At 46.2% G+C, this 27,446-nt stretch overlaps 1 protein-coding gene across 1 annotated transcript in view; it reads left to right on the forward strand.

Moving 5' to 3' along the window:
• Positions 1–27,446, forward strand: part of LOC143370493 (UPF0489 protein C5orf22 homolog) — a 112,757-nt gene that overhangs the window by 3,775 nt on the left and 81,536 nt on the right. The window lies entirely within an intron of this gene.

A 27,446-nucleotide genomic window follows, 5' to 3' on the forward strand; every position in this document is an offset into this window, starting at 1 on the left:
TGATTACTGGGGACATCGCCCAGGGTCTCGTTGGAGAAGAAACCGCAATATGCACGCTGAAGTTCATCGATTGCACTTCACCAGAGACTTTTAAATGTAATTCTATGTCGTCGATCTCCTCCATTCGTAAAGCTCTCCCAGATGTTATTATCTAACAATTCTTGTGCTGCATCGCTGGCTATTGTTATCCGTCACGGTGACGTTACCATTAGCTGCGACAAGAGTATTGAAATCGAAACTTATTTTAACGATAAGAATCGCGCGGGACCATTACGCCCGACACATTAAGACTGTGTAATACAACGACAGGGTATTGAAAGTCATAACACCGCATCGCGGGGCCATAATATACATAAAGCGCCACTAGGTTCCAACATGATTCATGAAGTGCGCCGGTTTTATTGTTCTGTCATGGCTCTTTGTGCGTCATTCAGCGGTACGAATGATTGGCTCTTCTATTATGGACGCGAAATACGGTGGAGATATCTAAACTCGACGTATTGAATTGCGTCGATAAAGACGTAGCATCGTATATTATAACCCGATCGCGGTACGATTGCGTCCGGACCGCAGCGCGATACGTTCGATTACCAAGGTAATTTAGTTTTGAATTACCACGACTAATATAGGGATGTAAATCAGTGGTGCTGGTAGGGTTGCCAGTCGTACTTTAAAAGAAGTATCTCACGTTATTATGCGTAAACGTGCTCTATACTTTTCAATTACAATAAAGTATGCGAAAATACTTTATTCTGCGATTAATGATAAATATTACGTGAAACGTAACGCAATATTATTGTACGTAGTTCCCAAACGCACACAAACCATGATCATCTCCGTTCCAAACGACAGCGCACCTCTCTTAATTTAATAATCAACGAATATATTTATACATTTTAATATGGATATTGAGTGCAATAACGCCATTCAGTTATTTAAAAATGATAAGAAGTTGCTCTGTAATGCTAAAAGCAATAAAGAGTATGTTTGGAAGAAATAAACACTAATAAGATTAAAATGTAGGTATTTTAAGTTTTTCTCGAGCGTACGGTTTTTTATATTCCACGAAAGCAAATTTATGATATTTTCCTGTAAAAAAGGTGGTAACCGTAGTTGCTGGCTTCCATCTGACACATCTCGATTTGAACAGTGCTATCCTGTGAATTGAATACCCCAGTCGATCCGAGCAGGCATCCTACGAATGAAAGATTCTGAATTAGCTCGAATTCTTTCTTTAGAACTTTCTGACTAGTTCACCTGTATAATATGAATGTTAGGGCGAGGGAATCTATCGTCCGGCCTCAGGTTCGAAAAATGGCCCAGAAAAGTCTGACCGGCCCTCCTTTTATCCCCCTGGTAATATCGACAGTCACATGTTTCCTCGTGCTTCTATGAACTCGTTGCTGAAACGAGGACAGACATTCGGCTCTTCCATTGGCCACCGCGGACGTCCTGGGTATCAGCTTACACGGCTGGAAGGTGGTACACGCGCGCAGCGATGAAAACTTGTCACAGTCGGTTAATCCGCGTGGAAGGGGTTGGAGTTGGTCGACAAGATGAGGGTGCGCGCGAGGGCCGGGGTGGCGGAGCAAAGACGGTTAAAAGGAAAAAGGCAGGTAAAGTAGCAAAGGGAAGCCGACACGGTGCGCCGCGGCGATATCTGCCAACAAACTGGTGGCCGTGATGTAGCGCTCCGCCGGGACTTGAGTTATGTTTCTCGAATTACCCCGTGGATATATGTCCGTGCACCGTGAGTGAAGCACGCGAATTATGCCGTTGTCGAGACTCCGCTGTGCATCTCGTGCTAATCCCTTATCCGGCGAATCTCTCGATTGTATCAATTGCTCGGAGCTCTGGTGGCGATCCAAAACGAGGGAAACGCGCAGCTCGAAGGGTTACGAGGCTGAAATTAGTACTCAACAGCGTAGAAACATTTAACGAGTGTTTTGCAGCGCATTCGTGCCCACGGTCCTCTGACCCGTGTGCCACGGGTCAGGACAATTTTCACTTGCGCGCTCCTCGATCTGTGTACAGGGCGATTTAAAAGAGAGCGGAGTTCCAAGCCTCATTTCCGCTCGACATTTCGTTCGACTGCAAATCGAACTCGCCCAGCTCGACATAATGGTACACGCCGGTGCATAGTATTTAGAAAGGTGGACACTTTCTCCCTTCCGCGCGTTCGCCCCGAACCGTGAACGTGGCGAGTGGAAGTTTTCGTCCCCATAAGGACGAGAAAGATTGTCGTCCCGCGGCGGTCCCCTTAATCGTACAAAACGCTCGCCAGAATCCCGGAGCATTAGTTATGCGTAACCCATTAAAGTGAATTACGACAGGGGACAAAAATTTGCCAATTACTAATAATTGGCCGCCGGTACGATCGACGAGGTGGAGGGACGGGCGGGCGAGGTGGGGTGGCAGGGGCCCACGGGTAGAATATCGTTCGCGATAAGATCTAAAATATGACGCCATCGACCGCTTTTCGTCGAAGTTATACATACGTAATCGCGTGTACCCACGCGCAGGTGCCGATCGGGGAGCGATCGATTTGCATCGGCCGGGCGCGCAGGATGCACACGGGACTTTCGTTGCTCCTTGGCTTTTTTGCATGCTACGCGCGTCTTCTTTTTAATGGCTTTACGCTACCGACGCTCGCAACCGCCTCGTCCTTTGCCGCGGTGAACCGCCGCAAAAGAAAGCAAAGGCCCGATACCATTAAAGCGCTAGGATGAATATGTTTTTATTGAACCATGCACACAGGGGACCGAAGCGCCCGGACCCATTACCTTTTCCAGTCAATATGTGGACTCCGACGAGACCGCTAACTCCGACTTGGCATTAAACGGCGCTTACGCGGGGCGATGTAATTATCGGATTTATGGAGTACGGTAAAGTAGCCGAATATGAGACAAATTTCTTAAGAACGTCATAACTCTTGACTGAGAACAGTTTTATTAAAATTCGATACACGTGTTAAAAGTAGAATATGTATTCTTTAGCAACCTACTGGAAAGTAGTATAACAAAGATTCGGTTTCTTCGTAATAAAATAAAAACGAAAGTCATTGATATAAGCAGATAAAAAATATGGGTTCTTAATATGAGACTCAGTTTGTTTTTTCCTGAAACTTATTTTGTCTTTCTTTTTTTATAAAGTCGGCATGCGAAACCTATTTCTTCACTACTTCAGTTTTCATGGGCCCACCACGCCCATTGTAACACTTTATACGTACACTTAACCCATTGTTTACCTAGCACATCTGAATAATAAAGACCTGTGCAAAACAAGCATTCTGTATCATAATTTTCTCTATTAATCACTTTCATCATTCAGAACAATTTCTTCTTCACTCTCATCAGCAGAATTTTCACGGGTCTCATAGTTGGAAACAATAACATGATAACTACTAAGTAGCTTCGAAGCTAAGTCTTCATCATTTAATGATATACAACTAGTAAGTCTTAAACTAGATCTCAAGCACTATACAACAGTATTTGTGAAAATCATTATACACTTACCACTTTAGAGGTATTTATAATTTAATCGAACCACTTCAAAAACTTTCTGCAACGTATTTCAGAAATATATGCTTGCTCGAGACGCTAAATTGATTACAATGCCACTGTGCGGACAAAACAACTGATACACGGTTAGTTAGTAAAGAAATAGCATCGCTATGATATTCTACTCATATAAGAAGAGGTCGTCATATTCGGCTACTTTACCCTACTAACTTCTGACCGGGATTAAGGAATTATCGGTGTATCCACGCGTTCCTAACGCTCTGTGTCGCACCTCGTTCCTGGTACTTTTAGTGGGTTGTAATTCGAATAAATTTGAATATTTAATTAATTTTTTAATCGCAGGCAAATAAGTTTAGATTGATTTGTGTAGGTATTCCCAATTTTTTCTTATCATCGACGATCGTTCCCCTAGATTCAGTTCGCTGATTGTCTCTCATTCTTCGATTCAATTACCCACTTGATATTCAAAGCGAAATCAGGGGATTGCCGAATTGGGGATTTACAAAAGTTGAATTCTTGTGTCTGTATGAAGAATTGGTTTCGATCTCTCGTTCCCTTCATACACGACCGGCGACTCTCTTTTTCATCGTCGTCAAGGAAAGATCCACAAGAAGCTCAGTTGTGGGGGTTCGCGACAATGGACAATGGCGCAATAATCTACAATAGAGATCCGCTTGGAGATTCCATGCCGAATGAATAGGGCCCCTAGGACAATCATCTCGTAAACTCGGCTTCCTTACACGCCCCTCCTTTCGTCCTGCGGCTTGCTCTCCTGTTCCGTACTTCACGTTTCGTGGTTCCGCGGACGCATGAATCTGAATCACCTACTTATGCGAAAGTGTCGAGTAAGGAAGTCCCCTCTGTGCTCCGTAGAATAGCTTGACCTTCTCTATTCTGTAACTCGCTACGGTTACCCGATCAGCGGGTGTCCGTTTCATTTAACATTCGTGGCGAAGCGCGTAAAAAGTATCTGCATCGTGGCATGGAAGATATCTGCACAGCCCTAGACAGAAATGTAACCACGAAACATTCCGTTTTGAAGGCTTGCAGATATTCCTGGGCATTTCTCATCACACTTCGATCCCACGTTATAAAAATCTCGCCCGAACTTGCTTCCCCAAAGCGGAGCTAAAAAGGTGGCGTTCGCATGCCACTGCATCCGCCGGTCGCGCGACATCCATGTTCCACGGACCAAAGGGAAAGTTCGATCGAATGCATTTAGTCGCCAGCACGCGTGATCCTTCCCGATACTTTTCCCAACGATTGCGGTCACAAGCTTTCCATTGAAAAACTATTCGCGTCGCGCAAGAGATTCTTGGGCGCGCGCGCGAGGCGGCCGATACTTTTCGGTATGCCTGGAACGCGATCCGCGCGAAAGCGCTTACGCAACGGGCCCTCTCCGTTCTTACGCTCGGGCACCGTGGGTCCGCTCGGACCGTGGGCATTCCTCGAATTTCTGGAAAAACGGCCTCTCGATGTCACGAAATACGCGATCGACGTAACGAGACCCCCTTCCTCGTATCGGGTAGTAAATGCCAGCCGCGTCTGCGGCTCGGCTCGCGTCCCGGTTCTTTGAATACCGGTATGGTGGTAGCGGCACGTCCAGATTTTCACCGGGTGTCTTAATCGCATAACTTGTTCCCGGTAAGGCGAGCGCGGCTTATATTTCCTGCTTTTTTCCCCCCCTCGGAACGTTTATCACCGCATCAGGAACGCCCGGTGGAAAGTTCACGGGTTGTAGAGCACAAATTGCTGCGCGCCGTGCCGTTTTGAGCCGGCGTCTGTGTCGCGCCCCGCAGCGCGTCTACCGCGCCGCATTGCTCGCGGTTCGCGTGTATTTTAATTCGGGTAATTGTCCGACGGAAACGATCAAATTGACACGGGAAATTAATTTTAATTAGATTTCCGCGGGCCCTCGGGGTGGGTACGGTTTCTTGGGCTGCAATAGATACGATACCTGCAATCAAGTCAGCTCTTCCCCGAAGCATTTAACGATACAAGCGACTCGTCTCGGGTATGTACCTACTCATTTTTTAACGACCTCGATTAGAATCAACCGGCTGCGAGTGACAGGATTATCTTCATCCTCAACTTGGATTATTATCGTCGAATCTTTCGTTATTTTTCGTTTTGTCTTCCGAGACTTTGCAAATTCTACTTTGATGTCAACAACCGCTGCATCACATTTAGAGATGCACATAGCTAATTCAAAAATAGAAGGACCAGGGTCCTCGATAATCCATATTTCTCACGAATATTCCTGTAAGTGGAACGAGGAAGTACTTATATTTATTGTTAAACGATCGCGTGCTACCAACTTTCGTTACTTCGAAATCCACTTCGTCGACTTCGCCGAGTTCGTCCGATTTCTCTGTCGCTGGATGCGAGCGATCAGTATTTCCAAGGGTGAGCCGAAAGCGCAGGTTTCATTAGAGATCACACGCAATTAACATGAGCGCTCCGTGCAAAGCGAAGGCGTGACGTGGCAGATCCAAGCCGATAATGCGTCGCGGCTGCATCGGTCTGCATCTGCACGTGCATCGCGTGTGCCGCGCGTTGAATTCGTTTCGCGAGGTCGCGGGATTCCTAGGTGAACGTTAGAGGCTGTCGTCCAATTGGTAGCCTTGATTTCCGTGGCATCCAATGGTCGGCGATGGTACACTTTCCAGGAAGAGGTGGCCCAACTGCGCGGTGGTATCGGAGTAGGAGGATAGGCTGATCATAGTGGGAGAAATTGCAGCGGATGGTGAATGCAATCGTCAGCCATCAAGAGTTCTTCTTTCGATTGCCATTACGAGCTTTGGCTATCGCCATTGACTACGGAGGTGGGACTAGTCCCGCGGGAAATTCCAATTCATACGGTCACACTTCTATTGTCTCTGACGTGTGGGTTTACGCAGATCCCTCAGCGCGATAAGGTTGGCGATACTTCAACTCGGGATAGTACTAGACGAGCCGCAATAGATATAATTGGCTCGCACCTTCAGCTGTTGCTAGCTGCTGCGAGGATTAACTGTGATAATTACTTTCTTACCGCGTCCATAAAATATCTGTCACTCTTAACTTCTGCCGGTATTTCGGATCTACGATAAGGCACTCCGTATACTTACCTACCACCTGTTCGTTCCGATATTAAGTTCCCTCATATCGAGCGCAGCGGGGCTCCCCTTCCACGATCGGAGACAATCAATCTTCGCGTTGCTGAAGATTCTATTTTTCCCGCCGCCATTCATAATACACCTTACACGTTGTCAGCGTTTAAAGGAAATTGCCGCAGAAACGGGCCCCGGCTCGGATTCAATAAGTTCACGATCGCCGTATCCCTTATACCCGGTCTCCTATCGCGTTCCAATTATTTCCCGCAGCAGTTGGTATCCGACTCCATCGGCCAGGCCATTCATCATCATTAACGCTCCCGTGCGAGAGCGTACGAGTATATTTTGAGAAATGGAAGGGCGATAGGTCGAGGAATGGTAACACCTATCCGCGAGCAGGGGCGGTGTAATCAGCGCGGTGGAATAAAAGGGTGTAGCTTTAAAGAGCGTTGGAGGTGATGGCAGGTCAGGGACGGGGAAGGTGGCACAAGAACACGTCTCTGGAGCTTGAGGAGCGTGGGCGCCAGTTGGCATATCACGATCGTCGTCAGGTTGCTCCGCACATATCGGCGGTTCTTAGCGAAAAGAACAAAAGGGGCCGCCACCGTGGTGGACCAATCGCGAGCGTAGTCGAGGCACGACTCGACCCCGAAGAATTAGCATCGACCCCGCGGGGATCGGGTCCCCGATCGCGATCCTCCTACCCCCTTCTCTCGCCCTACGACTCTCGCTCCTCCGCCGATTGATTCGTCGTGGCCGGCTCCTAATTGATTGTTAGCCACGTAACACCGACGCGAATCTCCCGGCCGAGGAACCTTCTCCCCGATCGCCTCGCATCGGCCGAAGGACTCGGAGGCTTGGTCGACATGATCCTCGCAACACGGCCTTCCTGCATCGCGTGCGAACTCGTTTAATCGCGATCGTCTTCTGGAGAAATTTTATCGCGGCATGTATTGGTAGATGGGACTGGCAATTGCTTTGGTAGGACTTTGCAGGAATGAGTGGTGAAACTTTTTTTTATACTCCTATGCGCAGGTTGATCCAGAAATGGCTAAGTGTTCAGTGGCTTAGGGTGCAAGGTGTGACGTTCGCAGGATTGTAATAATTGATTCCACGAAGCGATAAATTTAGATAGTCGCGCGGGTAGGATAATTAAACTTGAAGCTCTGAGATCGTTTGTCAGCCGCACTTCTCCGCCTGGTTCCTTCGGAATTCAGCAAGCACGCGCGCGCTTGACTGTCTCGTTGCGAGATCACGGCTGAAAAACCCGACTGGAAAAAGTTCAGCGCGGCAGCTTGAATGACAATTAGAGCAGGATCGGGTGGAATTTAGGCCGACGGGTCCGATCGGGCACGCACGCTTAGCCGGAAGCCTATTAAGCTGGAATTTCATAATGGGGGAGTGCCTGTTGACTATAGTTTCGACGTGTTACGCAACTTTCGCTCGTTACGGCGAACAATCGGGCCCGTCTCGGACACGTATCCGAATTAATTACTCATCTATGTCGATTAATACTCTGGAAGAGATCCTTTTCATCTGTCCGTAAACGGAGCCAGGCGAAGGACGAAAGCAGCACTCGAAAGCACAATAAATTAAATGACCCTATTATAACTATTCAAATCCAAGGAGACCTTTGTGGAAATTATAATTCGTAGAGTAGTTGCAAATCATATTTCATTTGTACTTCGATCCCCTCCTTTATGTCACTATCGACTGCGTTCAATATAAAACGAGCGAATACTATGCTCGGACCCTATATCTTGCTAACTACACGAAATATCTTGAAATGGAGGTGGTTTCTTCGAGGAGTGACATAATTCTTTACCATATCTGGCGAAGCGTAGAATAAGGGGACACAAAGGATCTCACGTGCCCAATTATTCCTCCCGAAAAATGCGCAGGAAGCGCAGACGTCCGCGTTTCCGAGTGCGAGAAATAATTATGCGTAATTGACGTTGGCGGATATGCACGCGCGAGGAGGCGCTGCTTGATCCTCCCGAAGCCCAAGCAGATGTTAGTTAAGTAGGGTCGTGTTATGCGCTACACGAAACTTTCGTAAACGTGAGTCGAAGGAATTACGGATACGTTTAATGGGAAACAATAATGCATAGCTAAGTCCGCGTCTGCCACGAGCATTGCGCGAGTGGCTCCACGATATTCCTCCCCCAATTAGGTACATTCGATTCTCGGTATTACGTGCGCTCGCAAGAGTGGTTTTTAGATTCTTGGACAGAGATACGCGTACTGCCGGGAGGTCTGATCTGGATGATGATGATGATGATGATGATGATGACGACGATGACCACGTTGATGATGATGATGATGGTGATTGCGATCGTGACGGATTGTAAATATATACATACGTATGTGCATCTGTCCCTGAATTCTGCCCAGCAGAATTAAGTTGTGTTTACGCTGCGAATGATATCTTCACGGACACCGGGTATCGCTGTGCGAAAAAGAAAACGCTGGAACAAGCATGCATTGTAATTACAGTTGCAGAGAGGGTATCATTGCGGGGAACGTTGTGTATAGCATGTTTCATTATCAACGATGTATTTCATTCAGGCTATTCTTGGAACTCCAGAGCTTCTGGACGGTGGGAAGTTCGTTAGAATCGTTTTGATGGAAATGTAATTCACCTCGATTGCTTTCATCGTGTTAATCGGACTTTGATAAATTTTCGGAAGCTTTGTTACATACAGTTAATCGTCATAGAATTGAAATTACTTAAGTAGAATATTCTGGCACTCCACAGACACTTACTCGTGAAGCATCACGAGCATAGATTGAATTGCTATTCGTTTCGAAGTGTATTACATATCGCAACTGGAATCGCGAGAATGAATTTTAGTTGACTGTGATAAGCAGAGGGAGAAGGCAAAGCTTGCGAGGACGTGGAATCATAAAATTGTGTTCACTCGTATAAACAACGATTATGAAAAGGTTCGAGTATGCATTAACGTTGGGTTTTATAATCTCGCTGCTTTGCGTGGACGGCGGTCTCGTTTTTTATGCTGCGCGACGGCAATTTTCGAATTACGTTGACCATATCTAGAGACCCGGCATTTTTGTTGCTTATCGCGGCTTACTCGTGCGTAACACGCGAGTGCTGCAAGACATACCACATGGTGAGATATTGCACCGGGTGGTACAAAGCAAACGAATCGTATTAACCATCCACGTGCATGTTTTTCACGCGCTGTTGCGGCTAGTAGAACAATCCGCGTAACAAGCAGGCATCTTGTCTCTCCGTCTGGCCAGCTGTAACTCGTAAGATCGCCTAGTTTAAGGCATTTGTCAATTCCAGCGATCGTTCCACCGTCCGTTTACGTTCGTCGCACAGAAGAAGGCGGATATATATAACAATCGTAGGATCGTTTACCGTCCGATAGGCCGATACCTCGATTGGTTCCAGCTATCGGCAATTGAAATACGAAGACAGTCGAATGAACTTTCTGATTTTTCCGCGGCTCTTAATATCAATAGACCGCGCTGGTAATGCCGGTATTGCTGCAGATCGGAATCGAAGGGGGGTATATATTCATATATCCTTCGCCGCGTGTACGGGGCCTTTGAATGATGGCGCGTAATGCTCGGCTGGCGGCTCTATACCCGGTCCGGAGGAAAAATGGGGGCGAAATGTCCCCCACGTGCTCGGCTCGGGCACGATTCGTTGAATGCGCGTCGAAGAATGTCGCGTTACAACGGGTTTACAATCCGACTTGGAGCGAGGTCGCTTTGTCAGTAGCAGCCTTGCAAGGCTGATACCGCGTCAGTATGCCCACGCGGAGAACGGTTATTTTCGCCGGGCCGCGTGTGAAAAATCGTTTCCCACCGGGCGGGACTGAGGAGAAAATGCCCGGTCTCCGATCTGGCCGAGTGCAGCCGTAACGGGGGCTGGACAATTCCGTTTTCGCGTTTCTTCGCGACAGTTCGTTCTCGTTCGCGCGGTGCCGTCTACTCGCCGATCGCTCGCAGATTTTTAAATACCAGCCGGCCGTATTCGGCCGTCGCTCCCCATTATTTCATCAACCAGATGCGTAATAAAATTCGCTGTCGCGCAACAGCTTGGAGCTGAAAGCCGCGGTTTGCGCAACATCGGCGCTCGTTCAGGGAGCATCGTAAATCTGAAACTCGACCAACTGCTCGCCGGTCTAGCCTGCCATGGGAAACGTGGCCGCGGTCCCGAACCGTCTAGTTCATATTTTCCTCGCGTCCGCAGCATTTTACACAGGGGGATCGATGTTTCCACCGTTCTAAAGGGGCTCTCAGATGCGACCGGTGTTCCCTCGGCGACGACGAAATTATACGGCGGATTATCTGGCCGGCTCGTTGTCGGCGAAGCCGCTGAAAGCGAACGCACCGCGGTTTTTGATCTCACCGCGACGATTTGTACCCGCGATCCAACGTAAGAAGAACGTGCCCCGCTCTCTTCGGGCCCTGACGAAGGGAAGAGGCCACTATTCTCTCCCTATCTCTCTTTCCGCTGCTTTTTCTTTCGTCCCGCTGCGAAGCAGGGGCGGAGAAGGAGGAGAGGAGCAAAGAGTGAAAGAGAGAGGGGAAGAGAGAGAAAGAGAGAGAGAGAGAGGGGGAGAGAGAGAGAGAGAGTGAGAAGGGGGAGAATCCGTGGGTAAGATCTGCTGCCGTCTCTCAGCCGTTGACAAATAGTCGTCGTGGTCTTTTCCACGTATACATATAGAGAGTCAGCGCCGAGGCTTCTGGCGCGGTTTGTACGCTCGCTCGCTCCCGCCATGGGCTTTAGCGATTTCTTTTTCACCCTCCTCTGGCGCGTTTCACCATGCGCATAATTGCCGGTGGGTGTCTCGCGTGAAATGCAGCTGCGCGCATGCACATTCAGACGTCCGTCAAGACGGAGACGTTCGTTCGTTCGTTCGTGCGTAGGCAGCCGATGGGACGACGACGGGGATAAGATCGGCCCTCGGGCCCGGTGATCGTACTTTTTTTCCCGATCTCCGATCGGATCGCAGGAAGAAAGATACCGGCCGAATTGTAAATTCATAATTTCCTGGCCGTGTATCGCGTTTCTCGTTAACTACCGCCCGTAATCAGTCCGGCAGTCTGAGTTCCGTAAGTAAGCGTGTCGCTTCAAATTATTCCCGCCTCGTGAATCGGGGGCTGCGCCGTATCGTGCTCGGATACCTTCTTCTTCCTCGCCCGTTTCTCTCTTTCCCTCTCCCCCCCCCCTCCCTTTCCTCCATTCTGGACAGCCTTCTGGAAATTAAAATCAATTTCTCCGGCGAAATTGCGGTGTTTCTCGTAATTTCATTAAGCCCGCGCGGGCAGGCCTGATGTTTCGATGGTATCAGTCGCTTGGTCACCAGGAAACGCGTGATGCAGCCTACCCCTGCTGCATCTACTCGCTTTTGCTCTCGGGACGGACGTTCCAAAAACCCTGCGGATTCCACGGCATTCTATTATTCTGAACTTGTACCTCGAAATACTATTTTTTGCACCACTTTACGTCCCATCACTTTCTCCGCGGCGATTATGATTCCAACGACTCACTTCTCTAATCGACGTAACAAGTTTCCTCGCAATTTTCTCGAGAAGCTTCACGAAACACCCGTTACAGACCATTAAGGTAGAAACCCACGACGAGTTTAATCTCGCGAGATAATTATTTAATTATTTTATTATTTTTCAATTATTTTTTTCGTTAGTTCGTCATGGTTGTTATACGTATTCAAAAATCTCATCTCTCGCGACTGTTTCCATTATTTACATTTAGTTGTTACTGAGATTTCTGTCTGACGACAGAAAAGTCCGATGTGCGATCTCGTCACGGATTCGCACCTTTGCAAGCGCCCACTCCGAACTCGGTGAATCCTCCCGCCGCAGCAACCCTTCTTACAGGCCGCTTTCGAAAGCCGCTACATTCTAAACGGCCCTTATCCATTAACGTGTCTCGCGTGCGGGACGCACGAAGAGCGAGAGAGCATCGTTGATAGAGTCGGCTAGCCATAAATTCACCGGGTCGTGTACAGGGCGTTCGGGTTTGGCGGAAGGCACGCGTATAGCCGGGCGATGGTGGTGGTCGAGCGGCGGTGTGCCCCGCTAACTCCGCCGTATAATAAATTCCGCGCGGCTTTGGATGATGTACGATCGTCCTCTCGTTGCGAGTGTATTAGTCCGCGCTGTAAATCTCGAGTTCTTTCTGGCCGCGGCTCGTTGCGCCGTTGCGCCGTTGCACTGTGAAACGGGGGGAAAAACCGCGACGCGCAAGAAGAGAAAACGGTGTCGGGAACGTGTGGCGTGCACGAGAAAGCACGGGGACGGAGTGAGATAGAGATCGGCAATGCTGGAGGGAGAGAAAAAGAGAGAAAGAGAGAGAGAGAGAGAGAGAGGGGGCACGGTTTCTCCACCGTAAAATTCTCCGCGGAAATTCCGGTTGAACAGGGCCAGAGAAGTGATGATGGATCGCCGGCTTATTCGGTTCTCTTCATTCTATAACAATCTCGTAATTTCAAGGGCCGCGTGCGTAATTTTCCGCGACATTACGAGCGGCGTGCTCACGGCCTCGAGGATCCGAGATTCATGACGGCCACCGTCCAGGGCGGACACCCCCTTTTCCACGGAGCGCGCGGCCTGCCCGCTTTGAGGCGCGCTTCCCCGAAATCTTCCAGCAGAACTTTCGAGCGAATCCATTAGCAGGTGACAGCACGCGAAATTAAGCGCAGCGAGCGAGGGTAAAGCTATTAGGGGGCCACGGGAAGATTTATATTTTTCAGGCCGGACTGGTTCTCGCGGACCCGCTCGTGGAAGATGATCGCTTGATTTATTGGAGACGATGAATGTTGTAACAGTGTCATCTGCATACTAAACGCGCTGCTAACGATAACATTGTTAGTAAATAACACGCGCTAGCGATGTTTATTGCTAAATTCGCTTGAAGGGACATTACAGACGTGTGGATTTTTTATTCTGCATTTTTAAGCACAATTTTAGATATGGTTTGTATTAAACATTTTAATCTGTCGTTTATTTGAGCTGAAGGGAAAAGTTTGTTAAAGGTGGATAGGTGGCAGTAAATAATCTCCATCGCTTTCTCTGTCTTCGCCGAGAAAAGAATTCTAGTTCCTCGAATGATACCCTGTAATTGATATAAAAGCGTAATTTATCCGGTCTTTAGGGTGAATTAGGGCAAAACATAAAGCCACACATCCCTCGAGCGCGATCCAGTTCACCGATTAGTATTATTAGAACTCTATTTCCAGCGTCGGCGAGTGGACTGAGAATTATCGCGCGAACAAGTGCTGAATCGCTGCGAAACGATTGCGCCGCGATTACTTAAAACCATCGATATCCGCCACGACTAATTAAGAAAATATTGCTCGCATCGTCGGGCTGGTTGTTTTATTTCTCGATAATTCATACGTTTCTTTCGGCCTGATATCCCCTGTTAAATCCTAGTTAAATATACTTGAAACCACCGGACTATAACTCTTCGTCAAGTATGAACGAAATTATCCGGATACTGTTTCATCCGTGCAGATTTGGATGCTAATATTTCCCAGATGTCACGACACTCATACATAGTTTCCTGGAAACGAGACTCGCGGCAGCAACATTCTTGGACTCTCACGCAGCGAAAGGTTGCTCCCTGAGTTATTGCTGGCGCATCGATCCGAGTTTTCACTTTAACTTCGCCTAGGGATACTCGTAGTGACGGCCACTCGCGGATCTCTGGCTTAAAAATTCTTGAACAATTCGGGGTCTCGAAACTTCCAATCGCTCCGGAGTTTCTTCTCCAAGTCTTTCAAAAGAATTTCTTTAAAGTCCTCAATGTCCAAACAAATTTTCCTTTAAAGGTATATTTAAATATCTAATAAAGTCCTAGATCCTTGATAGTAAGATTAAGAATTATACTAAAGTTACTTTTTACGTCTCTGTGTAAGCCAGAGGGTGGTTTTCAAACGACGACGTAAGTTGTGTAATAAATTAGACGATAATTTGAATATGACCTTGAAAATTATCAAATTATTTAACGCCTACGGTATTTTTAATAACTTCAAGCCGTCCGAGGTTTTCGAGAACTTTCAGTTTCGAATAACTTTACAGACGATTTAAAATTAACTTCGCGTGTTCGATTCGATGCGCCTCGAAGCTATCACTACCCGCGCCATTCCGCGTTGCTTGCTCGCGATCGCCGTGCAGGTTGTTTATTATGCGTTTGTCTTACTTACGCACCGCCTGTTATTTACGACTACGGTAGACCGAAGTTTTCCCGTGAACTACCCCCCGAAGACCTCTCGCTCGTAAACGCTGACGAGCACGGCGCGCTTTTAGATCTGAGAACGTATTTGGAATCATGTTGCACCGCAAGAAAGGAAAATTGCTCATTGTTCCAGATTTTATCCTTTCTTGCTACTTTTAAGTTACTGCCTGGCAGTTCCGCCGCCTAATGCGTCTGGCTCTTTTATAGATGTATGAGTTAGAATTATAATCGTGGAAAAGGGTTCTTGCCATCGCCGCCATTCCTTTATGCAGAGCATCCAGTTCGATGATGTTCCTCGAACTCCATAACTTTGTAACGGTGCGAGATACAACAAAACTTTAAATATAAAAATGGTTCAGCTTTCTGTACTGCATCGCGCTACCGAAAGAAAAAAACAAGTCATGATTAAAAAAAAAAAACGAAAAAACGGTATAATTTTGAGGGTTGATTCACCCTTCTAGAGTACATATCCGCAGAAAAAAGAAATTGCCCTCTGCATACTCGAATATGCTCTAAATTCACTCGAAGTTTCATTAGAATCAGAATTTTCGGGTTGCGAAAGTTTCTTACAAGGGAACATCCCGAACCCGGAAATTCAAAAAATTCTGAAACTTTGTGAATATGTAGGGAATTTCCTCCCGATTACAACGGAATTTTTGTTTGCTGCCCAAATTCACTCTCAGGGGGTGTAATTGACCCCTGAAAATCTGGCTATTTTCCGATTTTGTGATATAACTCGTGAACTACAAAATAATTTTTTTAACCAAATGGTAGATCTAATTAAAAGAAGTAACTTTTGTCTTGAAACTTTTTCTTTATCTCTTACAGTTCCCGAGTTATAACACAAAATCGAGAAATAGCCGAATTTTCAGAGGCTAATTGCACCCCCTATGAGTGAATTTGGGCAGCGAACAAAAATTGCGTTGTAACCAGGAGGAAATCCCCTTCATATTCACAAAGTTTCAGAATTTTTTGAAAGTTAATGTCTAATTCTTAACTAATTCTTGTTAGTTAATGCCTTTAAACTTTGCACTCTCCAAATTTTGCACCTGTTCTAATAAGTGCCACCGAGCTTTGCATCACACAGAGAGCATATCAATAGAGCAGCGAATGAATTGTATGACTGTGAAAATTGTGAAATGGTGCACGGAGTTCACCTTTGAAAATTTTCATATCCGCGAACGGGTCTTAATATTTTTTCAATTTAAAAATCCATCGAAAGTCCCATAATTAATCATCAGAGCGAGAGATTAAGCATGCGCTCCAATATTGGCCGAAATCAAGGGAGGAGAATATGTGCGTTCGGTATGTAACCGGTATCAGATTAAATCGGCATCGGTTCCAATTTAATTTTTAATTTTTCTGGCGGATCCGGTTGAACGGCGTGAATTATCCGTCCGCACGATCTAACTCGATCACGGTCGTTCCACGAAGCGGCGCAGGGTGGTTTAATCGATGTACTTGCCATTACCATCGGTAGGGAGAGAACGGAAACCGCGGTCTTCGCGCTTCGCTATGCCCGTTTCCTCGGATCAATCTCATCGACTAACCCCTGCGTTAGCCCGGTGCCGTATCGTAATTAACGACTAATTACCGCCCCGGTCCGCTTATTTAATAGAGTTGGAGCCTTTTCTCCCGGATCGGGCTCATGCTGGATCAACTCGCGGATTCTAAAGCGGCCTGGCTAGAGCGTTAATTAGTCGCGCTCCGTTCGACCTTCGGTGTACCCTTGTTAATTATCGTCTAAACGATCTTCCGGATCTATTCAGCCTTCCCGGGTTGTTGAAAGGCGGCGGCGGCGAGACAGGATCGTTGGACCGACGACGACGGCAAACACGCGGGGGGAGTGAGGGGAGGACATATTTATTTCATCGGTGCCGGTTGGATTCTTTTCTCCCACGGTAACGCATCCACCGAGATCGCTCGGTTTCTATTTTCGCGGCAGCCACCGCGCGGTGCCGTTGGAGGGCCGCGGCCGGTGTTAATCGATAGTGCTGGCAATTAACTGCTGACGTATCGTTTCTCCTGGTGAATGCGAGAATCGGTCAGCGCTGTAACGAGTACCTCGGTAAAGAGGTCCGCGGTCGCGTGAGAGGCGGTCGACGGGCTAACACCGCTATTGTCGCTTGCAGTTTGCACGTTTGTCTGTCGAGCCTTGTGCAACACTTCGAGAACAATTACGCGGCCACGGGCGGAGCTGTTACCGTGTATTTATTCAAAATATCTGCATAAATTCCTCCGAGAGCCCTTCTCTTAGCTCCTCTCTGCACAGCCAGGAATCCGCTCTGTCAGACGTTTTAGAACCGCGGCGATAAGATGCAGAGTTTGCACAGCTAGGTTCAACGAATGGCGTAGTAATTTTTATACCGACTGCCTGCGTCGGATAATATGCGTGCGTAATATAGGAATGGAAATTACAGCTGCTACGAACAGACTTAGATGCAGCCTAATATCCAGCATTTAAATATCTCCTCTATCGTCCGGCAAATGTTTAGGATGCTCGCTAGGGGCAGCTAAAGTATCGCGCTGGTCTAATAATATTTAATCGATGGACCTGCGTAAACTTCAGCCGGACTTTCGTTCCCCGCGGCTGCCAGCCACGCAACTGTCTTCCAGACAAGCTCGAGCACATCCGGCTGCATAGAGGCACTCGGTTTATTATTCTTCCTTGTTCGAAGAGTCGCGGGGCCGCGCGGAGAGAAAATCTAAGCCGTAAGAGCTTTCCTAGCGGCGCGGCGAGTACGTGGGCGAGTGTATGTATACAGAAGATGGCCCGAGGGAGCGAATCGCCTGGGCAAACAATCCAACTTATCCCGTGAATCAACGTTCATCCTTGGGAGCGAGTAGACGGTAGCCAGGATATTCGGGGGATAAAAAATGGACGTTACTTGGGAAAGTAAACGGCCATGTGGTTAGCGAGAGGACGCTATGTCTGACCAAGCAAGTCAGCGACACGGGTATTCGATTAACCCCGCGAACTCTGTCTAGCGGTAGAAAAACGGACAAATATCTTCTTCGTATTTGGACTCCGTCGCCTGCTGCGCCATTATTCTTCTGGTCGTGATTATATTACAGTGCCGGAGAGAAATTTGTCGCCGCGGTGGAACAATCGGTTGGCGCGCACAGCCACGGTCTTTCTATTTATCCGCGCTTAATCCGCAGCCGTTTCCTGGATCTCTATTCGCTCCTGATACCGCCACGGAACGGAACGTCGAACAGGATCCGCGTGTTTTCGCAAGCCCCGCGAGGCGTTCGTGTAAAAACAGAAGGCAACTCCTTTTAGACCGTAGCGCAGTCGGTTTAGTAACGAATGTAGTCCCTCTATAACGTCCGCTCTTCTTGTCATTAGTGTGTTTTTAATGAAAATTAGAAGCGACTCAATCTGTATTCCGATCCGCCGGTAAAGGGCAGTCGGCACTACTTTAAATGAAGCGACAAGAAAAAAAGGCTCGCCATCTGTCGCAGCGCCGCGGCAAAAAGGAATAGACCGTTGCTGTTTGACTGTCATCGGGTTTTTCTGTCCGCGAAACAGTGCCTGTTTTTCCCTGTCGGGCCCTACTGTACGCTGTCGCGCCATATTCGACACGCGAACGAGTTCGTCTCGTTTCTTTTTACCACATTAGCCTTTTCCGCGGTCCCGAGCCGCGGTTTTTCCGTAGCCATGGAATCGCTCGAACCTGCCAGCTGATTATACAAACGAGCATAGTCCTCTGTCTGCCCCTTCGTGCTCCCGGCCGTTCGAATCGAATCGGACGTTGACGAATCGACTCTCGCCTTTTGCAGAACATCTGGTATTTATCGCCGTGCCTCCGAGCACGCGACAACTCCGTGGGCAATTAATTAAACGAAAAATCACGTTAATTGATGGTCGTCCGGCTACGCGTCCGCGTTGCTTTCTCTAATCTGATCGATTCGACCCCATTATACGCGAAATAAATACGGCTATTTATGCCCTCGGACGTGCGAGCAACTCGGGCGAGAGATAACAGTGATAATCCTGCATTCTTCCACTCTGCATTCCCACGTACTGCTGTAACATCTGCAACCTCTGCGTTAATTCGGTATTCTCTCGGAGGACTTATCAGGACTTCAAATTTACTCACAACATTTTTTTATACAAATTTAATTATTTCCATAATAATAGTTGTGTATAGGTACCTATTCAATATCGTAGTTTCTTTAACACGAAACAAGTTGTATTAGAATATCCTAAACTCATGGTACTTCTAAGTAAACAATTTAATAAAATGGCACGTATTACATGTTTCGTTTTTATAAGAGATCAAAGTGACCATTTCGAACCTCCCATAAGCGCTGAATACTTCCTTCAACTTTAGCCCATGATTCCATACACTTTATCAATTCCTCGAATCATCGAGACAGTATATTTCACCCTACCACAAACTCGTGTCATTTCTCGTGCTAAACTGTATATTTTATTGCAACTCTTACATCGCACATTCCTACGCTTCTTCCTCGCCATTGTTTCAAAGAGTAAGGGATCCTGTTTTTTTTTTTATCAACGCAGCTCTCGCACAGCGGTCGGGTAATTGGTATTCGTTCGCGGCGCGAGCCTCCTCGAGGGCTTCGGGAATAAAAGGTGTGACGAAAAAAATATCATAACGGCGATCGGTCCTTCTTTTTCGCGTCTGGAGACCAATAGTTGCCACCTGTCGGGGGTTTTCGCCGTTCTACACCAGACACGAACAGGCAGAAAACACCGCGATAAAAGCGCCGCGCCAAATACGGCCGAGTCGTCCGGGACATAAAGCTTGTTTTGAGGAATCATTAGAGGTGAAATAAAATGCGGTACGCCTGCCTGTGCTGCTACCGTGTCCGGTTCGACAGGCACGTATATAGCCTTATGGCATCGGTACCTTCCACGGCTGTCGGGAGACAAACGTGTCCCTTGCCGGCGCAGGCATGACGTAAATACGACATCCGGCCCATAACGTTTTACAATTTCATCCATTGTGCTTGAAATTAATTATGGATTCTCGGTGCGAGCATAAAGTTGCGGGTAATGCTCCGAATCCTAAGGAATAGTGGCGTTGATGCGCTGCAGATAGCATGTATTCTTTCCGCATCTGATTTTGTGGTGGATAACTTCTATATTTCTCGATCTTTGTTAATGATTCTTGTACGGTTCGCATAGTAATGGTATGAAGCTTCTGATTTTCAAAGAATTCTGTAGCTACGGCGGTGCTTCTCACTCGGAACTTCTGAGCAGTAAAATTTATTTCTGCACTGAATGTGTTAACAAAACGGTAAAAGTATAGGGATCGTTAATTACAGAACTTTCAGATCGTATAGTATTTATTAAACGAAATAAATGTTTACTCAACATAGATCGAGAAAATGAACCCTGTCAAAGTTGGACTCGACGTTTGGTTTTGATAACGCAAGTAGTTTAGTGTTTTCTGTTGGTCACATGCAGTGTATAAGTAAGCGTTTATTTTGTTACCTATGTTTTTTTATATAATATCTGCAAAAGGTATTTGAAACGTTCTTCTATCTCTACATACGTACGTTCCCACGTCTTCGTATCACAGAATAGTCTACTTTCTTGGGAACTCCTGGTCTGCAGATGGCAGGTATTTTCTACTTGCCGAAATAAGAAAGTGTCACCCGTTCGCGTCGATACGCTTGCGCCTGTCATTCCTCCTAGAAACAAAGTTCAGTATCAGCGACATATTAATTGCTTGATAATGACGCAATATTCGTCCCGGTATGTTGTGTCCGATAGCGATTAAAAATTGTAACAAACTGAAAGGTATAATTGTACTGCTAGATGCAAGAAGGGCATCAGTGCCAAAAGTGAGTTTCGAGGAAATTATCTGTAAACATTCCGAAGGTAGATATTTTTTATACATAGTGAAGTTGTTGTAAAACAGTCTGTAATATAATAATCTTCTTACATAAAGACATATTCTCATTAAATAATCTTCTTCTTGCATAAAATGGAAAAATAAAGAAAAAAACTTGTTTTTTAACATTACTTTTTACTGTTTATTTAATATCTGCATAATATTTGCAAAAATATAGAATATGGAAAAAATATAGTCATAAAAATCGTGTCATGTTCAGGTTGATGTGTGTTTAGCTTACAACAGAAGATCCCGAACCCGGAACATCAAAAAATTCTAAAACTTTGTGAATATGTAGGGGATTTCCTCCTGATTACAACGCAATTTTTCTTTGCTACCCAAATTCACTCGATGGGGGTGAAATTAACCCCTGAAAACTCGGCTATTTTCCGACTTTGTGTTATAACTCGCGAATTGTAAGAGATAGAAAAAAAGTTTCACAACAAAAGTTACTTTTTTTAATTAGATCTATCATTTGGTAAAAAGCTTACTTTACAGCTCTGTTAATTTTAAAGATGGGGCAATGAAATTTACAGGGCATACGTAGAAAAGAATAAGCAATTTATTTATGCGTTTTATGCAAAAAGGACCTAAATATCTTGAGGCTGTTCTTGCATTTAACAGTACAATTTCGAAATGACGAATTGAATAATAGCACACATAGGTGTCCAGTTGGAATAGATATAAACGCAACGCTAAGTGAACGGACGTGATTCTGATGAAACAGAAGCTTTTAAATTGGCTCCTCGCTGAGATACGAGTGATAAATGTGTCATCGGGTCCACACTCCGAAGAAGACTCGTACGATCTACATTAATTGTAGGTTTACGTGTCGCCTGCGCTCGTGCACGGCAAACGACAGTTGACAAAACTCGCTCGTTCGAACCGTTAACGATCTCGAGGACGATCGGCGATGTTACGCACGCGTGACCCGTTTCCAGCCCACGATATCGCGATCGATAACGATCGTGACAACAGTTACGCGCTCTCGAATTCGAACGGTTTGTCGTTTGCCCGTAGGTAGATACCGATGCCCTTGCTATCTAATTATGTCTAATTAGTGTCACCTGCCGCGTAGCTACGGAGATAGTGAATACCAAAGGGCCAACGATCAAAATTTGTATCGCTCCCTGCTGGCGAATTCAATTTCGCCCCATCGAATTCCGATCACAACACATCTCCGTTTCAGCGATGCAATCTGACGCCGCAGAATTGCGGCTGGATTACTTAATCGTCCCGCGAATTCAGAGCAAACTGCACGATAACTGAAGAGTCTTTGTAGAAAACACTGTAAGTGCCAAAAATCAAATTGTATACTACGGTATTACCATTTTCCGATAAAATGTTTTTTAATTTTGGCACTTACAGTGAATTCTCCAAGAACTCTTCAATTAGTTATCTTAGAATACACGTGCTGTCCGACCACAATCCTAATTCCTCTTTCCTAGCGAAGTATTTTATTGTAAACTCAGAAATTTCGACGTCGGATTTCGGGATCCCTTTATTTAATGATTCTATTTGCATAAAACGACAAGTGTATCGACGAAGGGCGATGCGAATCGCAGTCCCGAAATGGGTGCATCTAAAAAGTAGATTGAGCAAGCCATCGACAGCCCACGTGGCGAGCAGCGCGTTCTCGAAACGCGTGCAGGAGAGGCTCGCCGTTTCGCAGTTCCTCGTCCGAGGCAGCGAAAAATCATCGGATCGTGCCATAAAATCACGCTGGCATTTATTGCCCGCGCGTCTTGCCCTGGCCGTGCGCAGTCCATTTGTAAAACAAATGCGAACTCGTTCCTGGGCTCGTTGCCGCCTAAGGTTGCCGCTCGTTGTCGCTCGTTGCTCGTACGTCCCTTTCACAATCGGCAGCCAGCAAAAATCGCGCCGATATATACGGCTTTACGATCATCTACGTATCGTCCGGCCAGTGGAAAAAGTCCTCCCCCCCCCACCCCCCCATCGCTGTTACTTCGTGGGACGGGGCTGTTTTGCATACATGAAGACGTCACGTCGCGTCGTCTCAATAGAGTCCAGCGAGACGATTTTCTTTCTCGCAGGCAGTGCGTGACACTTAATCGAGACACTTCAGTTTGGACAGGAGTTTCAGATTGTCACTCTCAAATGCGGCAACTCTTGTTTACGCTTTCATTTACATATCCACGTGTCCAGCGTTACCTTCCTCTCAGGGCACCACGTCGTAAGGAAGTCTGAGGAGATCGAGACTTCACGAAATAGGAGGAATGGGATTCCAGCGACAGATTTCTTTTCAGGAATAAAGGAGTCTAATTGGCAACTGCTGTATTTATTCTGCTTTAAACGAAGAAGGATATTCACGCGTTGATGAAGATTATATTTTAAGGATCCATTTGCCAGTAGTTGCATTCGCCGGATAGTTGGATTAACAGAGAAATCGTCATGCAAATGACCGAGCACCCTTTCTGCTTAATTGAATCGTCATGTTGGAGGAGCGTTTCACATCGATTCTCAGCCGGGGCAACAAAAGTTCAGGCGAACGTGTTGATTTACCGGTGGCCGCGCGTTAACACGGATTTTCACGATCCTACATTATTCAAAATCACTAGCGGGCCCTTTTTTTCCTTCATTTAGCGCGAGGCACCGACTCACTCGGGATACTAGTTCCCAGCACGAGACGGCCATTTATTATCGGAGACAAAGGTTACGCTCGCGGGCTGACAATGCTTGTAAGTGCGCGCTTCCAATGGCCGTCGAAGACAATGCCTGAAGTCGACTTAATGTCAGAAGGGCGAGCGATGCATAATTTATTAAGCCGGCTCTCGTTTCGCGCCGCGAACGCTTCTACATCGTCCGAGAGCCGTCTGTATCTTCGCCAGACTCGGCAGATCAGCGGGCAAGATTGACAGTGTCTCTTTCAAGCCCCTTCTGTGTACATAACTCGCAATACGAATGTACTACCGTCGGAACCAGACAAGGCTTTTTTGTGCCTCGGCAAACTGCCGGCTTGTCGAGTGGTTAGAAGTAAGGGGCTTCAAGTTGTTTAAATAACAGGCTAAATTTTATCGTCGACTTATATAAAATTAGAGATAATACCTTGATAGATCGCGAGTAATAAAGTCGTTAGCGTTGTTGATCCACTAATTGTTTCGAATAAAGGAGAAACCGATGATCGATACGGCGACGAATATATTGACCAAGATCACTGACATTTTCTGTGCGAATGATCGAAATGAAGCAGGAAGCATCAGAGCGTTATAGAGTCCGTACAATAATTGTTATTGCTGGGAGGCATAAAAGGGACTGCATGGAATTCTGGAACACGCCAGATCCTCATAAAACTCCAATGAAAAGGAGTTAATGGGCCGACTTGTCAAGCCAGGCGAAAGGATAATAATCGTCATTGCTTAATGTTACGAGAGGGGCTGGAGCGAATTCTAGTATACACACAGGGCCCTCGCGGTGAACTTCTCCTCTGGAAATGAGTTAATGGCACGAGTTGTTAAGCCGAACGAAAGAATACCGAAACGGACGGGGCAGCGGCAAAACTCGCGACAGGCCGCGGCCCGCAAATTAATTAAGGTGGTCACAATTAACAGTAATGAAAGGGAATGTTTCAACTACCTCGTTTTTAAGAATCCGGCTTCTGCCCGGGCACGTTCCTTAATCGCAATTAACCGACTGCGAAAGTAATTAAGACCGAGGACCGTCGCCGGCGAGTGTAGAAATGAAGAAAAGGTTCGGTCGTGACAGAAAAGCGAAGAAAAAGGGACGGAAGAAGGGAAGGAGAAGAAGTGAATAAGGCGGCCGTCCGCAGGAACCCTGTAATTAAGGTGTCTTAATTGGACGCTTTCGCCTGCCAATTATCCACGAGATTCCCCCGAGGAATAGCGTGCCTGTTAACCCTATCACTGGAAGTGGGTCATCCCGTTCGATGAATAACCAATGAATGATCCGATATTATGCAGATGATGATCGATATGCGCCAACTTCGCGCAGGTACCCTTGCTCTTTGTTCGACTCATCGTCCGCCGCGGCGGTGGTCTCCCTCTCAATTAAATCAGACTTGAAGCGTAGGCAGAATTCTGCATTTCTTCCTTGTTAATTCGTATGATAATACAGCTCCCCGTTACTGAACCCTTGGAGTCTTCTAATTAACAGTGTAGGTGGAATTCTATATTTCAAGGGAAAGGGGAAACAACTGGGAATGTCCATTTCTCGTGATTTTGCGATTTATAGCATACTAGCTTTACTACTCGGCTTCGCCCGAAATTTAGATTCTGATTTTATAAAGAATTTTTTTTTATATTTATTTATTTATTTTTTTGTGAAAATAGTCATATTCATCTGGATTAGCTAGGCATAATGAGCTGGTTAAAAACTGGAAACGTCCACTCTGCACTGGAACTCTTTGCCTAAGCATAAGCTTCTGTCGTCAATACAGCAAGAAATTATTTAAGAAGAAATCTATATAAGAGAATTAAATTCATTGAACCTTGTTTCTTTACTGATGCACTAAAGTATTAAAACTTAATTTTCTCGATAAAGCTGTTTTGTGACATTCCCTGTTCTTCCCCTTATCCTTCATTTCATTCTTGTTATTTCGAATTATAATACAGAACTTGATTTCTACTTGGAGTTTTCTACTGAACAGCGTTAGTCACAATTCTATATTTCATCTTCTCGTCATCATACAGACTTTTGTTATCGAAGCCTCGTAGCTCTCCGCAAAGTTCCATCTCCGTTCCTACGAACAGTTTTCTCCAACGGACAGTTTTACACGGATAACTCAGAGGTTGGCATGTCGAGCTAATGTCAGTACATCGAATGCGCCCGGTAAGTGTTTCAGATAGGTTGAAAGGACAACTTACATCATGATAGCGGCCCTGTGACATTTTACGTGCATACGGTAGACGGTTGAGCCGACAATAAAATGTGGGTGGTTCGGCTCGCGATATTTACTCGGCCCGTTATAACTATCAGATAAATTTGTCGTGCCTGCAATTACATCACCGATGAAACACGGCTCGGCCATCCTCGCGCTCGTAAAACACGCCTGCTAATCGTTAATATTCGCTCTTTTCGAGATCGAGTTCCGCCTTAATTGCAGAGGGTCGACATTAATTTACCGTAGGTGCGCGAAAGCAGCTGAATCTTTCGCACTTCATTGCTAAAACAATTTCCTGCTTCTATCTACGCGTGGTACTTTAGATACTCCAACATGCAAATGCTATCCCGCGAGCGTGCGTCTTCTATGCTGTTTTCTATAGACACTTTTTCACCGGCCATTAGAAGACAGAATATCTTTTTTAGTCTGTCAATTTTGACTGAAAAAGCTGATTCCTCCACCAGACGATGTTTCCTTCATTCTAATTCCTTAATATCCTTTATTCTAATTCGTTAATATCCTTTATTCTAATTCCTTAATATCCTTTATTCTAATTCCTTAATATCCTTTATTCTAATTCCTTAATATCCTTTATTCTAATTCCTTAATATCCTTTATTCTAATTCCTTAATATCCTTTATTCTAATTCCTTAATATCCTTTATTCTAATTCCTTAATATCCTTTATTCTAATTCCTTAATATCCTTTATTCTAATTCCTTATTATCCTTTATTCTAATTCCTTAATATCCCTTATCCTAATTCCTCAATATCCTTTATTCTAATGCCTTAATATCCTTTATTCTAATTCCTTAATATCCTTTATTCTAATCCCTTAATATCCTTTATTCTAATTCCTTAATATCCTTTATTCTAATTCCTTAATATCCTTTACTCTAATTCCTTAATATCCTCTATTCTAATTCCTTAATATCCCATTCATTAAATGATATCTGACGAAAAATCATCTTCACGCGCGAATCCTGCGGCCCGGCATTCAGTGGCAATAGCACCGCTGCAAACGAGCCCTCCTCCACCAAATTTTTACGAACCGGATAGCGGTTATCAGCAAAACGTATCTCATCCTGGGAGGATGCTCTTCTCCCGGTCCTATCACCTGCATCTGTTTCTCCTTGGGACTGAATAAAAAGAGGGCGGAGGTCGCGAGGAAGCGATATTTTCGGCGTGCCCACGGTACGTCATCGCGATCACCGAAACAGGTCGTTCAACCCCCGAAACGGGAGAGGATAAACCGCGCGGCGCGAGTTTCGGCAAAGCCAAGGACAGGCATCCGCCGGTCTAAACGCTCTTGGCCCCCTAATTAAACGATAAACGATGGCACTGGCCGACCGGAAGCGCCGTGGATCCGGTGTAGGAGGCAGTGTCCAGATAAATCCTCGGCCAGCCGAGATTTGCATTCTTTTATTGCCCCTCGCCGGACACGCCAAACAAAGCATAAACGTCGTATCGACTGGCGGACTTCGTTACACGTCAGAGTTATGGCTTCCTTCCTTAAAATCTTCTCGCCTCGTCCTCCTCTTCTCCGGTTCCCTCCTTTTTTTTTTCTCTCTCCCCCCATTTTTTTTTTTAGTCAACGATGCTATCGTCCTAGTCGTATCTCATTTGCCTCGGTAATTTATACCCCGATCGCTTGTATCGCTTGTTTTACACCGCGACAATTAGCATACTGGGAGGCGTCCGTGTGAGTTTTCTTCTTGTTTTTCCAGCTGGAAATTTCGTTACGCCCGTGTCGCGGGCTTTTCACGACCGACACTCGCGTCCTTAATTGCGTCCCCTCTGTCTCCCACCGCCCGCGGAACGAATCTGGAAGGTCCTCCAGGCGCGATGGCTATCTGGATTCATTACC

Source organism: Andrena cerasifolii, chromosome 1 (genome assembly GCF_050908995.1).
Source record: "Andrena cerasifolii isolate SP2316 chromosome 1, iyAndCera1_principal, whole genome shotgun sequence".
NCBI classification, from domain to species: Eukaryota; Metazoa; Arthropoda; class Insecta; order Hymenoptera; family Andrenidae; genus Andrena; species Andrena cerasifolii.